A 19575-nucleotide genomic window follows, 5' to 3' on the forward strand; every position below is an offset into this window, starting at 1 on the left:
ATCTAATAAAGTGCGGCTACGACGTTCGGACACACCATTACACTTGGGTGTTCCAGGTGGCGTGAGTTGCGAAACTATTCCGCATTGTTTCAAATGAAGACCAAACTCGTAACTCAAATATTCACCTCCACGATCAGATCGTAGAAACTTAATTTTCTTGTTACGATGATTTTCCACTCCACTCTGAAATTCTTTGAACTTTTCAAATGTTTCAAACTTATGTTTCATTAAGTAGATATACCCATATCTGCTCAAATCATCTGTGAAGGTAAGAAAATAATGATACCCGCCGCAAACATCAACACTCATCGGACCGCATACATCAGTATGTATTATTTCCAACAAGTCTGTTGCTCGCTCCGTTGTTCCAGAGAACGGAGTTTTAGTCATCTTGCCCATGAGGCATGGTTCGCAAGCATCATGTGATTCATAATCAAGTGATTCCAAAAGCCCATCAACATGGAGTTTCTTCATGTGCTTTACACCAATATGACCTAAACGGCAGTGCCACAAATAAGTTGCATTATCATTATTAAACTTATATCTTTTGGCTTCAATACTATGAATATGTGTATCACTACTATCAAGATTTAGTAAAAACAGACCACTCATCAAGCATGCATGACCATAAAAGATATTACTCATATAAATAGAACAACCATTATTGTCTGATTTAAATGAATAACTGTCTCGCATTAAACAAGATCCAGATATAATGTTCATGCTCAACGCTAGCACCAAATAACAATTATTTAGGTCCAAAACTAATCCCGAAGGTAGATGTAGAGGTAGCGTGCCGACGGCGATCACATCGACTTTGGAACCATTTCCCACGCGCATCGTCACCTCGTCCTTAGCCAATCTTCGCTTAATCCGTAGCCCCTGTTTCGAGTTATAAATATTAGCAACAGAACCAATATCAAATACCCAGGCGCTACTGCAAGCATTAGTAAGGTACACATCAATAACATGTATATCAAATATACCTTTCACTTTGCCGTCCTTCTTCTCCACCAAATACTTGGGGCAGTTCCGCTTCCAGTGACCAGTCCCTTTGCAGTAGAAGCACTCAGTCTCAGGCTTAGGTCCAGACTTGGGCTTCTTCACTTGAGTAGAAACTTGCTTGCCGTTCTTATTGAAGTTCCCCTTCTTCCTTTACCATTTTTCTTGAAACTGGTGGTCTTGTTGACCATCAACACTTGATGCTCCTTCTTGATTTCTACCTTCGCAGCCTTTAGCATTGCGAAGAGCTCGGGAATCGTCTTATCCATCCCTTGCATATTATAGTTCATCATGAAGCTCTTATAACTTGGTGGCAGTGATTGAAGAACTTTGTCAATGACACTATCATCAGGAAGATTAACTCCCAACTGTGTCAAGTGGTTGTGGTACCCAGACATTCTGAGTATATGTTCACTGACAGAACTATTCTCCTCCATTTTGCAGCCGTGGAACTTATTGGAGACTTCATATCTCTCAATCCGGGCATTTGCTTGAAATATTAACTTCAACTCTTGGAACATCTCATATGCTCCATGACGTTCAAAACATCATTGAAGTCCCGGTTCTAAGCCGTAAAGCATGGCACACTGAACTATCGAGTAGTCATCAGCTTTGCTCTGCCAGACGTTCATAACATCTGGTGTTGCTCCTGCAGTAGGTTTGTCACCTAGCGGTGCTTCTAGGACGTAATTCTTCTGTGTAGCAATGAGGATAATCCTCAAGTTACGGACCCAGTCCATGTAATTGCTACCATCATCTTTCAACTTAGCTTTCTCTAGGAACACATTAAAATTCAACGGAACAACAACACGAGCCATCTATCTACAACAACATAGACATGCAAAATACTATCAAGTACTAAGTTCATGATAAATTAAAGTTCAATTAATCAAATTACTTAAGAACTCCCACTTAGATAGACATCCCTTTAATCATCTAAGTGATCACATGATCCATATCAACTAAACCATGTCCGATCATCACGTGAGATGGAGTAGTTTTCAATGGTGAACATCACTATGTTGAACATATCTACTATATGATTCACGCTCGACCTTTCGGTCTCAGTGTTCCGAGGCCATATCTGCATATGCTAGGCTCGTCAAGTTTAACCTGAGTATTCCGCGTGTGCAAAACTGGCTTGCACCCGTTGTATGTGAACATAGAGCTTATCACACCCGATCATCACGTGGTGTCTCGGCACGAGAAACTGTAGCAACGTTGCATACTCAGGAGAACACTTATACCTTGAAATTTAGTAAGAGATCATCTTATAATGCTGCCGCCGAACTAAGCAAAATAAGATGCATAAAGGATAAACATCACATGCAATCAATATAAGTGATATGATATCGCCATCATCATCTTGTGCCTTTGATCTCCATCTCCAAAGCACCGTCATGATCACCATCTTCACCGGCTTGACACCTTGATCTCCATCGAAGTATCATTGTCGTCTCGCCAACTATTGCTTCTACGACTATCACTACCGCTTAGTGATAAAGTAAAGAAATTTACATGGCGATTGCATTTCATACAATAAAGCGACAACCATATGGCTCCTGCCAGTTGCCGATAACTCTGTTACAAAACATGATCTTCTCATACAATAAACTTTAGCATCATGTCTTGACCATATCACATCACAACATGCCCTGCAAAAACAAGTTAGACGTCCTCTACTTTGTTGTTGCAAGTTTTACGTGGCTGCTATGGGCTGAGCAAGAACCGTTCTTATCTACGCATCAAAAATCACAACACGGTATAGTGATTGCTTTTTGATCTTCAGAAAGAACCCTATTAATTGAATCCGATTCAACTAAAGTTGGAGAAACTGACACCCACCAGCCACCTGTGTGCGAAGCACGTCGGTAGAACCAGTCTCGCATAAGCGTACGCGTAATGTTGGTCTGAGCCGCTTCATCCAACAATACCGCTGAATCAAGAATCAACTTGTGACGTCAAGCAATATGTATATACCCACGCCCATAACTCCTTGTGTTCTACTCGTGCATATAACATCTATGCATAGACCTGGCTCTGATATCACTGTTGGGGAACGTAGTAATTTCAAAAAAAATCCTATGCACACCCAAGATCCATCTAGGTGATGCATAGCAACGAGAGGGGAGAGTGTTGTCCACGTACCCTCGTATACCGTAAGCGGAAGCGTTATGACAATGCGGTTGATGTAGTCGTACGTCTTCACGATCTGACCGATCCTAGCACCGAAGGTACAACACCTCCGTGATCTACACACGTTCAGCTCGGTGACGTCCCATGAACTTTAGATCCAACTGAGTGTCGGGGAGAGCTTCGTCAGCACGACGGTGTGATGACGATGATGATGAAGTTACCGACGCAGGGCTTCGCCTAAGAACTACAACGATATGACCGAGGTGGAAATCTGTGGAGGGGGCACCACACGCGGCTAAGAGATCAACTTGTGTGTCTATGGGGTGCCACCCTCCCCTGTATATAAAGGAGTGGAGGAGGGGAGGGGCGGCTGTCACAACCCTAGTCAGTGCATGCATCAGAGTGTTTGCATCATGTTTAAATTCCTCAAAAACTTGGAAATGGGGATGATAGAAACCCCCAGCACCACTGAATCCAACTAGGGTTACTAAAATACTTTTCCAATGAACCTAAAATGCCTTTAAAAATGTTCATCATCTTTGCCTTGGTCTAGAACCTCTGCCAAAAATGTTGCGCACTTTTCTAGGACACTCTGGGTTATTGAAATAAATCATACATTATTTGTTCTTAGACATTTAAATGCTATAAATAATTTTAAATGTCCAAATGATGTTGAAAGTAAATGAGGGCTGTTGGAAATAATCCAAACAGAGACCACAAATATTTTCAGGATTTTTGAAAATGCTCTGGCATTTTTATTAAGCCAAAACAATTACAGAAAATAGATAAACAGAAATAAAAGAGAGAGAGAGAGAGAGAGTTACCTGGCCTTACCTGGCTGGACCAGGTCCCGTGCAGCCCAGCCCACCTGGCCACCTCCTCCTGTCGTCTTCCTCCTTGCTAGGAGGACGGACGCGTGCCCGACGCGCGTGCACCGCCGTGCGGCCACCTCCACCCTGCCTGGCTGCCCCCTCGTCACCCTGGACCTCCCTCGCGACGCCATGCACCCCTGGTCGCCTCTCACTCTCTCTCGAGCTCATCCCCCTCCTCTGCTCTCTGTCCCTCTCATGCCCGAGCACAACCGTCGCCACCGTTCGTCGTTGCCGCGACCACCGGCCCTCCCTTGCTTTCCCGACTGGTCCACGAGCTCTGAGACGTCGTCCTCGACCCCCTCACCGAGCCACGCCCCGCGGGAAGCCCTGCAACGTCGCCCCCGACCTCATCTTCAACCTCCGGCCACCGGCAACCTCGCTGTGGATTCACGAGCTCCAGACCCTCCCAGTGTCGGTGTCAAAACCGACGGATCTCGTAGTAGGGGTCCTAAGCTAGGCGTCTTGGAGCGATGGTAACATGGACACGGAATTTTACCCAGGTTCGGGACCTCTTGATGGAGGTAAAACCCTACGTCCTTCTTTTGATTGTATTCATATGGGGTGTAGTACAGAGTACATGTATCTACCATGAGGTGGTTCTAATGAATATGAGATTGTCTATTGACTATCCTAGCCTCGGTTTATATATGCACCGTAGGCCTAGGGTTTTAGGAGAGTCCTTGTCTTGGGTGCCAAGTCTTGTGGAGTTTTCCTTGTATGCGGCAGGGCAGTCCGAACTGGCCCATGAATGAGCCGCCATGGGGGACTTCGGCCCGATCCAGCTGGTCGGGGGACGACGTGCTGGGTACCCCCTAGTCCAGGACACCGTCAGTAGCCCCTTGAACCGGTCTTCAAGTTGGGGACGCTCCTCGATTCTTCCGAACTATTCTTCATCTTCGGTCGTCGGTCTTGAAAACTGGTTCAACAAATCTTCTCATCTTTAATCTTGAGGATCGCCGAAGTGAATCCGAAGAGTTTACATGTCGGGTATCCGAGGAGCCCCTTTGAGTCTTCCGCCTTTAACAATGCCTTATTATTTTTACGCTACACCTCGGGTTTGAAGTTGTTCTCATGCGACGTTGTTCTCTTGCATCTGAGCTACAACTCCGGACTGCATTCGAGGTATCTTTTGCAGCCGAGCACCAACGCCAGACCGCTTCCGAGCTCCAACGCCAGAATGTATCCGAAGAGTATTGTTACAGCCGAGCTCCAACGCCGAACTGTATCCGAGCTCCAACGCCGGACTATGTCCAAGCTCCAACGTCGGACTGTATCCGAGCTCCAATGCCGGAATGTATCCAAGCTCCAACGCCGGACTATATCCGAGGTGTCATAAATCACCTTGGTTCAAAAAAGTTGAAGGAGTTGAGCCAAGCTTAATGCCGGAAATGCCCTCTATGGAGCCAGCCACTGGCGCCCGAGCTTTATGCCGGACTGCTTCCGAGGTGGTGCACCACCCCGACCGCGGGCCGATTTTTTATCAATATTTTTGATTGATGCAATTTATTCTCTGCCGAGATATATAGCCAGTAGCCCTCAAAGTGTGTATCAGTCTAAAACCCGAGATGCACCTGAAGGATGACATAAGACCGCTGATCCCAATAGCCCCTGAAACTCAAGTTGATTCGCAAAATCGGCCTGAGGATCAACTCCTAGCTTGGCAGAATACTTTGGGACACAAAAAGCGGTGTGCAAAGTCCTCGAGACTCAGGTTGGGTGCGGCCGACCAACTTGAGTATCATAATCCCCTCGAAAACTATATTGCACTTAAATTTTCTGCATTGGATTGCCAATGCAGTAGCCCCCCGAGAATTGAGTTGGATAACATGGCTGACCCTAGGATCGTACCTCCTCGGGAACTAGTTCAACTGTCATGTATGTTTTGACAATACCGAGGTGGGGTTCGGTAGAAAAGATGCTGAACTGTAGTTTTAGAAAAGAGTTTCACACCGAACACCTCAACCAAGAGAATGTCCTGCCTCCTGAAAGGAAAACCTAAAATAGGTGAAAAGATGCTATAAGCTCAAAGGCCAAAAACATGCGTAAAAAACTTTACGTCTAGATTGAATCAAGCTGTTTTGGTGCCAATAAGAAATTGGTCTTAAAATTGTACTTTAGGCGTGCTTTGACATGACAAATCTGATCTCTAGACTTCAAGTGGGTCAGCCTTCGGCTTCAACCTCCCTATCCCGAAGGCGAAGTGTTTCTCGGGCCAGCTTAGCGAACTAAACGCGAGCGGCTTTAGAGAGAAACCAGGCTACCCAGCTATTGATCATACACCTGAGTTGATAAAGGAGTGGTAAAAAATGATTTTGCAACGACTATTACAAAACTGCTCATATTAATTTAAGAGCCCCCAAGTGACTTGGGTAAAAGAATTTTATGTATAATGATTGCATGTACTAAAGTACTTATATAATATCTGTGTTCACCCGAACTTTAAACGCGTCTTAACCGACCGTCGGCTTCTCCCTCTTCGGTCAAGGACCGAAAAGTGTTATGTACTCCACCTGTCGAGAGTATCGGCGGTGTTTCCGATAACCAGGTAATTAGGCCATAAGGCTATAACAGACAAAGCGCGCTCAGGGAACTTATGCTATATTACTGACGAAGTGTAAGAAGCATCTTCGAAGAAAATAGTACCTCCACCGATACCTTTCTTCGGTTGCTCATTGTTACTATGAGACTTGTGCAATAGATTTTTTGTACTCATGAGTTCCGTTGTGTGGCGACCATGATTGAAAACAATAACAGCGCTAGCTTTCGGCTTCACCCAGTCCGAGGTCCGAGCTCGGATGACCCGATCGTGACAATCACAGAGGTGCTCCCTTTACTCCCTAGCCGAACAATCGGGAATGTAGGGGTAAACACAGGAGCAAGGCAACCCAGCTTGCGGAACACTTAAGTCAACATGCTGCATATTATGGCGTAATACACGAACAAGGAACGAAGCCATATAAGTATAATCATATGCAAGAGGAAAGGCTTCATAAAGAAAGCCCCCAAGTAAACGGGGTATTTGAATTTGTGTGTCATAAACAAAGTTTGGACAAGGAAGTTTTCCACAAACAACTTTTTACCAAAAAAGTATAATGCTTGGTCGAACCGGACAATTTTTTCTTTAAAAAAACTGAGCGTGGAAGCGACTTAGCTGGTTAATGAGCTCGCTGTCGATGCGCGGTCCGAGCTTATGGCGGGACGAGGTCCTAGGCCCCAAGCCGGTCCCGAGGTGGCGGAGCAAAGAGCTCGGCATTCTGAAGTGGTGACATAGCATGTCCAATGTGGCGAGGTGGAACCCCCAGTCCGACGGAGGCGACGTAGCAGGCCGGCAGTATGACGCCGAAGTCCCTGGCGTAGGTTAATGAAGTTATGATGAAGCCCCCGGTCCAGCCGAGGTGACGTGGTATGTCGGTACGCCGAGGTGACAACGCTGCCCAACCCGGATCATTTATCTGTGCACACAAAATAGTGCAAGCCGAAGATAATAGTAGTAATAATAAATTAAATTTAAAAAAATTGTAGCATAATAAATAATTTATGCAAAATGAGTAATAAGAGAGATATGACCCGAGTGCCAAACACTCGATGAGGTAGAGCTCTCTCAGCGATGCCGAAGTCCACGAGGCAACCAAACATGTCGGTATGGCAATTCGACCAACAAGATGATCACGCGAGCCGATTCCTGCCGATTGGGACGATGGCGTTGGCTTGTTGAACTGACCGCGTGACACAGTCGAAGTCAATGACCTACACATATAAAATAGTGCAGTCCGAAAAATAATAATATTAATATATAAAAATCCTCGCGTAATTGATTTACGCAAAATATTTTTTAAAGAAATGTGGCCTGGAGTCAAAGCCAATGTCGGTGCGGGGCGCTGGCGCGACGAGGTGACAAAATTCGGATTCGCAAGCCTGGTCGCCCGAGTTACGGACGCAATGCGCGTGGGGCAGCGACGGCATATCGGATCGCCCTGAAACGGTGGCCGAAGTGTAGACCTGATTGCAAAATCTGCAGGATCGAGAGTCGCTGACCAACAAAATATACCTTCTGAAATATTATTAACATGCACATCATGAATAACTTAGAACGACTGCACCTGGTGATTTATCCGACGACTCCATACTAATGGCAGACGAGATGATTATGGACGAGGGACATCCTGGCCAGAGTGCCTTGAGACTGCATAGGGCCGACCAACATACGAAACGACCGATCTGAATGCGGATGCTGGTTTGGCGAAGGTTCTGACGCGTAGGTCGGCTCGCCCGATCGACGTAGACGGAAAACATCTGTATAAGCGTCAACAAAATATTCCTGCAAAACTAATATAGTACAACCAACAAGAAATATTCCGCGTGTAGCTAAAAAAGATTAAGCATGTTTGAGCCTGTAACAGTTTCAGAGCTATAGCTAGATCAAGGCAAATAAAAGAAATTGATCCAAAATGAACTAGCACCAGATCGTCTTGATCTTTCCGAGAAGTAGTACTAATCGAGCTAGTAGTATTTACCAACACGTGGAGTGGTGTTTGTAGCCTAGATCTTGAAGGCCGTGCTTGGAAAAGAAGTACTTAGAAGCGATAACATGGTACTGTTGGCTTTGCACTTTTCAGAGAAAAATAGCAGATGACCCGCGACCGAACTAGGAGCTCAATTAAAAAAGAAGGAAATGAATCTTCCTGATGTTGCTCCACCGAGCTGAAGTCTGGTCGGCGGCTGAATTCATCTCGCCCCTGGTCTACTGCTCCAGACAAGAAATACTATGCGTACGTGCTTGCCCTGGATCATCTCCTTACGTGACTTTATGTCCGGATGGGGCTGCCACATCGACGGATCCAATTTTAAATCGGTCGCTAAAAGGTCTACACAGGAAAAATTATGCAAACCAATGGAACAATATCCAATGCGTATTTGATATATACTGTGCCGGTAACTGGAAAAATAAAACCTCATATGCTTGTTTGGGTAGCGAGGCGTGGAGACCCCAGGAGAACAAACCTTCACGTGAACTCCAAGTGGATTAGTACTATAATAGTCAAAAGCGTTTTGGTACTCCACGTCCTTGCTCTGCTCCATCTCTTCCAAGGGTGATTTGACCTTCATGAGGTAGCAGCTATGGAGGAAAAAACCTGCAAACCAGCAATCCGACCAGCGGCACTGTTGCTACTTAAAAAACAAAAGGAAAAGAAGAGAGAGGATCATCCCTGCGCCTGTGCCGCCTGAGGAGGGCAGCTCCTGGCTTCCCGTGGCCGCTCGGGACCCGGGATAACATGAGGCCGGCGCTAAGCTGATTTGTCTTCGGTCGCGCCGATCTCTTGATACTTGAGGCTACGCCGTGCACAATTCCCCTGATCCGATTTGATCTCGAAATCAATCTCGGACGAGCCTGCGAAATTGCAATCCGCCAACAATAATTCTTGAAGAAATCAATTCATGCGAAACGAATCTGATTGAAAAAATAGCACCTGATCACCCCATCGCTCCGCGGCGAGCGCCGAGCAGGCTCTCAATGAAAGCATCAATGTCGGTGTTAAAACCGGCGGATCTCGTAGTAGGGGTCTTAAACTAGGCGTCTTGGAGCGATGGTAACATGGATACGGGATTTTATCCAGGTTCGGGCCCTCTTGATGAAGGTAAAACCCTATGTCCTGCTTTTGATTGTATTCATATGTGATGTAGTATAGAGTACATGTATCTACCACGCGGTGGTTCTAATGAATATGAGATTGTCTATTGACTAGTCTGGCCTTGGTTTATATATGCACTGTAGGCCTAGGGTTTTAGGAGAGTCCTTGTCTTGGGCGCCAAGTCTTGTTTTTTTAGGGGAGGGCGCCAAGTCTTGTGAAGTCTTCCTTGTACACGATAGGGGCTGTCCGAACTGGCCCATGAATGAGCCGCCATGGAGGTCCTCGGCCCGATCCAGCTGGTCGAGGGACGACGTGGTGGGTACCCCCTAGTTCAGGACACCATCACCCGGCCTCGCCGTTGCCTCTGTTGGATTTGTCGTGAGCCCCTGCCCTTTTCTCCTCTCTCCCCGCGCTCGTTCGCGTCTTCTAACCACCATGGCCATCGGAGCCGATAGCTCCTCGCCGCCGGTCATGTCGTCACCGCGGCTACGGTCATGCAAGCACGCGTCCGAGCTCACTACCGCACTGACTGCACTTCCGCAAGTCAAACACGATCGTCCACGGCTTATCCCGTGCCCCGCATCATCCACACCATTGTTGGCCGAACTCCGGCCGTCACCAGGAGCTCGTTTCCGGCGAGCTCCGGCCACCTCAGCTGCTCCCACTTGCCCCGTTGGATGCGCGCGTTCGTCAGCAGCACGGAGAGCCCCTCTGCCGCTCTTTTGGTCGCCGGAAGGCGAAACCCGACGTCCTCCGCCGTCTCTGGCTCCGCCGGCGACGAGCCGCGGGTCAACTCCGGCGAGTTGACCCGGGTTTGACCACATTTGACCCCCTGGCTGAATGACGTGTGGGCCAGGCCCCTGTTTAGTTAAGTATTAGATTAATTAGCATTAATTAACTTAGTTAATTAGTTGAGATGCTGACATGTGGGCCCAACCCTGCTGATATTTTGTTAGGGTTAGTTTAGCGCTAATTAACTCAGTTAACCAACTGAGTCACTTACCAGTGGGCCCCACTAGCCAGGTTTGACCTGGACGGCCATGTTGACCTGCTGACGTCACCCTGACGCAGTTAATCATTTCCTGGCTTTAAACTAATCCAGGAAATTCTAGAAAATGGTTTAAACTTCTAAAATTCATAGAAATTAATCTGTAACTCGAAACGCAAAGATTTATATATGAAAAATGATCAGAAAAATCCAATCTATCCATTTGTACTGGTTTCATGCATGTTTAAACAACTTAACCTTGATGTTTAGTTCAAAACATGATAACGCACTATTTAAGTTCATAATTTGAGTTTGGGGTTGAACCTTTAGTTCAAAATGACTCAAACCCATCTGGTTATAGTTGCATTAGCCACAAACACTCATTTTGCCATGTCATGGTCATGCATCATATTGTGCATTGCATTGATTGTGTTTCCTTCTCTGTTACCGGTATTTGTCCCCTGTCGATAGACGTGGTTCCGACGATGAGATCGATGACACCGATGACGAACTATACTATCTTCAGAAGTGCCAGGCAAGCAAAACCCCCTTGTTCATTCCGATACAACCCCACTCTTTCGCTCATGCTCTCTTTTACTGCATTAGGACAACAACGATTCATCTGTTACTTGCTGCGGTAGTTGAACCCCTTTTCTTCTGCATGACCTGTCATTGCCACAGTAAATAGATGGAACCCACTAGTATGAGTAGGAGTTGTTTGAGCCCTAATGTGCCTACTCATTCATGTTTGTTTGTCATGCCTGCTACTGTTTGAGTTGAGTCAGGTCTGATTCATCGGGGATGAATTGGAATGGTGATGAACATGTCCTACTGTGTGTGAGCTAAGTGTGTGAACATGATTTGGTAAAGGTAGCAGTGAGAGGCCATGTAGGAGTAAATGGTGGGTTGTCTCATTGAAATCGTCCTCAGGAACTGAGTTCTGTGTTTGTGATCCATGAACAACTACTACCACGCATTGGGCCCGAAACCAATGGACCCTCTCGACTTATTAACCGCCCATGTCCTCTGTCCGGGAGTTGCAAGTAGTTTCTGGTGTTTGTAGTATGCTGGAGGCCGTGCGCAGCGCTGAACCGAGGGGTGGGCTGTGATGCGGTAGGCACATGGCCCGGTGTACCGATTCGCCCGTTTGGTGACCCGGGAACCCTGTACACATCGTTCGGGGCCGTTTGTGGAAACCTCAGCCGGACTCCCTGCGGATGGAACCTGAATATGCGATAAACCTGGACTAGGGACTTGTGTGGTTAGTCAGGTCGTGGCCGACACCCTCGCTGGGATTCCGCTTGCAGGTTGCCGAGTACATGTCGTGTAAACGGCGATAAGTGGTGAGAGCGTGTGTGAAGAAGTACACCCCTGCAGGGTTAACATCATCTATTTGAATAGCCGCGTCCGCGGTAAAGGACTTCTGGGTCGCCTATACAGTTCATAGAAAAGTGAAAGTGGATACTCTAAAATGCGCAAGATAAGCGTGAGTGCTATGGATGACGTTCTCATAGGGAGATGGGAGTGGATCCATATTGGTGTATGGATTGGTGAATATGTGGACTCGTGTGTGACACCTCAAAAGAGTTACTTGCAGTCGTAGTTTAGAATAGCCACCGAGTCAAAGCTGGCTTGTTGCAGTTAAACTCCACCACCTCCTTTGTTGATACTGATGCATATGTAGCTAGTTCTGATGTAAGTATTGCCGGGTACATTTGTACTCATGTTTGCTTAATTTATGTTTTGCAGAGAGACTTCAGTCTCGCTAGTAGTTGCGCGTGGACTTCGACGTTTAGCTTGTTACCTCAGCTATGATCTTGTTCCCTCGGCAGGGTCTTGTAGATAGTCAGGCTTCTCAGTCTTTTCGATTTGTAGTTGTCTTTACTCAGACAAGTTAAGCTTTTGCATGTGCTTGTTTCTTGTATGACTTGAATGCTGGGTCATCAGACCCATGTTTGTAATATCTGACTCCTTGGAGCCTAATGAATAAATACTTTGAGTCATAGAGTTTTGTTGTGATGGCATGTTGTATTTGCACATTCGAGCATATTGTGTGTATGTTATTGAAATGCTTGGTATGTGTGGGATCCGACAACCTAGTTGTTTATTCTTGGTAGCCTCTCTTATGGGGAAATCTCTCCTAGTGCTTCCACTGAGCCATGGTAGCTTGCTACTGCTCCAGAACACTTAGGCTGGCCGACATGTGTCCTTCTTCGTTCCTGTGTCTGTCCCTTCGGGGAAATGTCACGTGTTGTTCCTTTAAGTCCTTTTAGCTTGCTACGACTTGGGTTCATATGTTGATAACTGCCATGTTCGTTGCTAGGTCATGTATGCCTGTCCCTGTAAGTTAGTGCCATTTTGGGTTTACGACTAGTCATGTCGGCCCGAGTTCTGTCATATGGATGCTAGCGACACTATCATATACGTGAGCCAAAAGGCGCAAACAGTCCTAGGCCAAGTATGGTGGAACCCGTGGGAATACCGTACGTGCGTGAGGACGCAAAGTGATATGATGTGTTACATGCTAGATCGGTGTGACTTAGGATCGGGGTCCTGACAACTTTGGTATCAGAGCCCGACTACCTGTAGGATTATCAAGCCAAACCGGTTGAAGTCGTGTCTAGAAATGCTTTAGTTATATAAGGGAATTGATTGAGGAAGGGAACGTAAGGCTCTTTTTACTCCTTTACCTTATGTCCTTCTAATCTGAGTCATCCTCTTCTCTTCTATGGGGATTAAGAACTAGGCTTCTCATCTTTCTATCAGGATCACATGTTACTAATCTGTAGACTTATAGGATTGATGGTTTCAAGCCCCAGTTCAGTTCCTACTACTTCTGTGTGCTGACAATTGATCTCAGAACCTTGATATGGTGATGTTAAGTGGTTATGCCACCAATTTGTAGGATGTCTCAAATCTTTTTTTTTTTGCATTTACAGCTGTTATGCTGTCCGAGTCATCCCAGGTTTCTGAATAGTCTGATACATTTGCAACTCCCTTTATCCCATTTCGATGTTCCTTTGGGCAAGATTAACCACACTAATTACTGAGTTGAGGTACTTTATTGCCTCGGTATATATGTTGGAGCTATTATTATGACCCTAGGTGTCTTAGAGAACCACCTAGTAATCTAGCCATGTTTGGTGTTCCTAGTGTGATGATTCTGGCCATTATTCTCAAAAGCATCTGATAACCCACAAGTATAGGGGATCGCAACAATTCTCGAGGGTAGAGTATTCAACCCAAATTTATTGATTCGACACAAGGGGAGCCAAAGAATATTCTCAAGTATTAGCAGCTGAGTTGTTAATTCAACCACACCTGGAAACTTAATATCTGCAGCAACGTATTTAGTAGCAAGGTAATATGATAGTAGTGGTAATGGTAGCAAAAGGTAACAGTAGGAAAAGTAGTGTTTTTGGTATTTTGTAGTGATTGTAACAATAGTAACAGAAAAGTAAATAAGCGAAGACCAATATATGGAAAGCTCGTAGGCAATGGACCAGTGATGGATAATTGCGCCGGATGCGGTTCATCATGTAACAGTCATAACCTAGGGTGACACAGAACTAGCTCCAATTCATCAATGTAATGTAGTCATGTATTCCGAATATAGTCATACATGCTTATGGAAAAGAACTTGCATGACATCTTTTGTCCTACCCTCCCATGGCAGCGGGGTCCTAGCGGAAACTAAGGGATATTAAGGCCTTCTTTTAATAGAGTACCGGACCAAAGCATTAACACATAGTGAATACATGAACTCCTCAAACTACGGTCATCACCGGTAAGTATCCTGATTATTGTCACTTCGGGGTTAACGGATCATAACACATAATAGGTGACTATAGACTTGCAAGATAAGATCAAGAACTCTCATATATTGATGAAAACATAATAGGTTCAGATCTGAAATCATGGCACTCGGGCCCTAGTGACAAGCATTAAGCATAGCAAAGTCATAACAACATCAATGTCAGAACATAGTGGATACTAGGGATCAAACCCTAACAAAACTAACTCGATTACATGATAAATCTCATCCAACCCATCACCGTCCAACAAGCCTATGATGGAATTACTCACGCACGGCGGTGAGCATCATGAAATTGGTGATGGAGGATGGTTGATGATGACGATGGCGACGGATTCCCCTCTCCGGAGCCCTGAACGGACCCCAGATCAGCCCTCCCGAGAGGTTTTAGGGCTTGGCGGCGGCTCCATATCGTAAAACACGATGAATCCTTCTCCTTTATTTTTTTCTCCCCGAAACCAAATATATAGAGTTGTAGTTGAGGTCGGAGGAGCTCCAGGGGGCCCACGAGGTAGGGGGGCGCGCCCTAGGGGGGCAGGCGCACCCCCACCCTCGTGGCTAGGGTGTGGGCCCGCTGGACTTCATCTTTTGCAAGGATTTTTTATTATTTCCGAAAAGATGTTCCGTGAAGTTTCAGGTCATTTCGAGAACTTCTCTTTCTGCACATAAATAACACCATGGTAATTCTGCTGAAAACAGCGTCAGTTCGGGTTAGTTCCATTCAAATCATGCAAGTTAGAGTCCAAAACATGGGCAAAAGTGTTTGGAAAAGTAGATACGATGGAGACGTATCAGCATCCTGTGCTGCCATTTAGTTAGTAGGTCTTTTATTTCTGGGTTCTTAAGCCCAAGATCTACTCCACTTACCTCGTGTTGATAGTGTTGCTCGTACCTTTAGGATATTAGTAACCTTTGCGATAGTCCTCGAGGTCCATGGTATCTCATTCTTCCAATACCATGAACCGCTTATGGCAGAAGTTCCTCGCTGAGCCGAAAGATCACAACCAGAGTGCTCTTGACGAGTTCTCGATCTATGTTGTGACCCTACTAGTTCTACCTTTTCTGCATGGGTTATTCAGAAGAAATATGTTGAACTTGTTCGACATGCACCCACAACTCAGAAAATCATATGTTCTTTTGGGTTGTCCCACTTTAGTTGTTTTCTGGCCCTCATCTATCAATTGATAGACATGAGTAGTTGTGCATTCGTGATATCGTTGCCTATTATTTCTGTGGTCCGTCAAGCCATTTTATTCTGGAATGACTAGGAAAACGAACTCCAGTACCTTATCCATATCTAGGATTGGGTCAAGCAGTCGTACTCCATAGATTAAATGCTAATCTAGCTTTTATTCTGTTCCACCTTGGAGTGTTACCCTCTTTACGTAGGGATTGTCATGAGAATTGCACCACCTCTTATGAATTCTTGATGCTGTGATACTTCTCGCCATCATTATTCATTCTTCGGTTCCATGTTGTCGCAACCGGAATGCCGACAAGTGAATCGTGATGTATGAAATCAATACTCCTAGCAACTGTGTTGCTTGGTAGTTAATGGACAAAATCTTATCCTTAGTGTGTTGATTATTGAATCATCACCCTAAGGTTGATCGTGCTACCTAGTCCTTATTTCTGGTGCACTTTTCGATCAATGAGTTAGGATAGTGTCAATCCTTGCTTATTTGATCATATCGGCTTGCCCTGAAAAGCAAGATTGTTCTCGAGCTTAGTGACATATCGGTGGTCCGTGATTTTCTGTATATCTTCTCGGAAGTATTACCAGGTTGTTCCTTGACTGTTATGTTGAGTTCATGATCAGGTTGGTTTCTTATGAACCACCCCTTCTCTAAGAATCTATGTTGGTTACCCCTGAACTAGTTGGATACACTAAACAACAACTTGGAGAGTTGGAAGATAAAAGCTTGCCTAGCTTAGTTCATTTCAGGGGATATCTTGTATGTGTGTTGAGGAAAGATGATATTTTCATTGATTGACCCTTGTGATCAGTTAATGGATCTATCATTTTATCCAATCTTTGATTTGAGTATGGGCTATCATCAAATCAAATCAGAACCAATGATATTCGTAATGTTGTCTTACTCGTGGTTGTTCCCTCGAGCATACACCATTATATCTTTTGGGTCTGACTAATGTTATCACCTTGTTCACATAATTGTGGAACTCCACTTATACGGAAACCTGGATGAATTGTTGTTGAGCCCATTAGCAACATTGTTATCTTTTCCATGATTCGTGTTGAACATCCAGCTAGTATTGGAAACTTTGTAACCATTGCCTTCATGTTGTGTTCATGAGGTATATGTTTGGTGCAAGAAGTGGCTTTCTCCAAGTTCACGTGCATTAGGTGCAAGTTGCCATCATGAATTCGAGAGAGTAAGTTTTGCTTCCTTTGGAATCATCCCAAGTCAGTCATGCACGTGTGAAGTATACTATGGCTTGAGAGATTAGCTACCTCCATCCCATCGCTATTTCCTAGCACACCAAGCCACTGATTGATTTGTTCAAAGAAAAGAAGTTCATGCGCTAATCCTGAAGGGCCCGGACGGACATGCACAAGACTTCATTATCTCAATGATGGTTCCCAATCAGAACTCGATAGTGTTTTATTGCAAGACTACCATCTGATCATGCTTGTCTGGGACAGCGTGTTCACATGTGTGTAGCAGAACCAGCTCATGTTTTGGAGCTTACTACCATAGTCCATTTCCCGAGAATCTCGCAACGCCATCTCGTCGATTTGTGTTGCAAAATTTCTTTTTTTATTTCCAGACCCAATGAGTCCAGATTATCCTGACACCAACCAGATCTGAATGTTAGGCAGATATGATGGTTGGAACATCTCCCAAGAACTACAATATTGGTCTCTCTGTAACCCGGTAAAGTGGATGTCGTGGTAAACACACCTAGCCGGATGGCTTATTATTGTAGTGTCTTGATTTAGGAAGTTGGCCACCTCCCCATAAGGATTTCATAGGATTTACTTCAGTAATTGTTCCTTATGGATTCTTGTGCTCCCGAAGACCGACCTTTTACTTGATGTTCTAGATACCAAACCATATCTATACATGGGTTACGCTAGCACATCAAGGAGAACATTAGAAGCGGAGTGCTAAATGTCTCTCGGTCGATCATCCAAATTTTGTTTCCTTGGCCTCGCTAAGGTGAGTGCTGAGAAGGTGTTATCTTCCTTTGCATCTGCATCCTCCACCAATATCCATCATGGTAGTATGTTGTTTTGCCGGCATCCTTGACACGGATGTCGGTAAAACCTTGATGAATATGGAAATGCTCAAGTTCTTGAGAGCACACACAAGCACTAGGTTTTATCATCGGCATTAATTGCATAGTTCTCTCAGTTTCCTCGGTTATGCTATAACCTTTGAAACAATGGACTCACTTTCTACTGTTGGGTTTCTCCCCAGTTACTAGAATCATTCCCAACATTTGCATCTTGTTCCCAGCTTGCACCGCCATTGTGCCATCCTACTATGGACTACCCTTCTCAATAATTATTGATCAGGATCATCTTCAAAGTGGTCCGACCACGGGTACCATCCATTTATCGATGATAAGAAAAAAATCATTCCTTGCGTTGTCTTCAACAAGGTGATCCACATCATCCATTCTAGTCTGGGTATGCCATTCCTTCGCACTCTGCCAAACAATTGTTGGTGAACTGCCTTAAGCTGGTTTAGAAAGTTTCAGTGATCCATGTGTCAAAAGTAATTATTTTTGCCACTTAAGGTAATAATTCTACGAGTCACCTCTCCCAAGGTGCCCCGTTATGGGATCATGGCAATTTCTCCTCACTACTTTGAAACCCTCGTCAAATTGTTTCCTCCGTCCTTCCCGATGCATGTTTGCCTCTCAGCTCCAGAGATGTTTCTATGTCTCACTCCGTGAGTTGATCCTGAGTTGTTTGATATCCGAGAAGATTGATCCTTCTAGAGTTTTTCCTTTCCTCTCGTTGTCATGTGGGTTGGAGTTCTCAGAGCAACACATCGAGACAAAGATGGTGATCGAATCAACGTTCCTATGAAGTGCAATCGGGATCGTGAAGATTGTGTTAGTTTGCGTCCCCCCTTCATCTTACCCTACGCTTGAATCTCGGGACGAGATTCTTGTTTAGTGGGGGTGAGTTGTCACAACCCTAGTCAGTGAATGCATTAGAGCATTTGCATCATGTTTAAATTCCTCAGAAACTTGGAAATGGGGATGATAGAAACCCCCAGCACCACTGAATCCAACTAGGGTTACTAAAATACTTTTTCAATGAACCTAAAATGCCCTTAAAAAATGTTCATCATCTTTGCCTTGGTCTAGAACCTCTGCCAAAAATGGTGTGCACTTTTCTAGGACACCCTGGGTTATTGAATTGAATCATACATTATTTGTTCTTGGACATTTAAATGCTATAAATAATTTTAAATGTCCAAATGATCTTGAAAGTAAATGAGGGCTGTTGGAAATAATCCAAACATAGCCCACAAATATTTTCAGGATTTTTGAAAATGCTCTGGCATTTTTATTAATCCAAAACAATTATAGAAAATAGAAAAAAAATAAAACAGAGAGAGAGAGTTACCTGGCCTTACCTGGCTGGACCGGGTCCTCTGCAGCCCAGCTGGTGGCCCAGCCCACCTGGCCACCTCCTTGCCAGGAGGACGGGCGCGTGCCTGATAACCCACAAGTATAGGGGATCGCAACAGCTTTCGAGGGTAGAGTATTCAACCCAAATTTATTGATTCGACACAAGGGGAGCCAAAGAATATTCTCTAGTATTAGCAGCTGAGTTGTCAATTCAACCATACCTGGAAACTTAGTATCTGCAGCAAAGTGTTTAGTAGCAAAGTAATATGATAGTGGTGGTAGCGGCAACAAAAGTAAAGACAGCAAAAGTAATGTTTTTGGTATTTTGTAGTGATTGTAACAGTAGCAACATGAAAGTAAATAAGCGTAAACCAGTATATGGAAAACTCGTAGGCACCGGATCAGTGATGGATAATTATGCCGGATGCAGTTCATCATGTAACAGTCATAACATAGGGTGACACAGAACTAGCTCCAATTCATCAATGTAATGTAGGCATGTATTCCGTATATAGTCATACA

This window comes from Triticum aestivum, chromosome 4A, assembly GCF_018294505.1.
Source record: "Triticum aestivum cultivar Chinese Spring chromosome 4A, IWGSC CS RefSeq v2.1, whole genome shotgun sequence".
NCBI lineage: Eukaryota > Viridiplantae > Streptophyta > Magnoliopsida > Poales > Poaceae > Triticum > Triticum aestivum.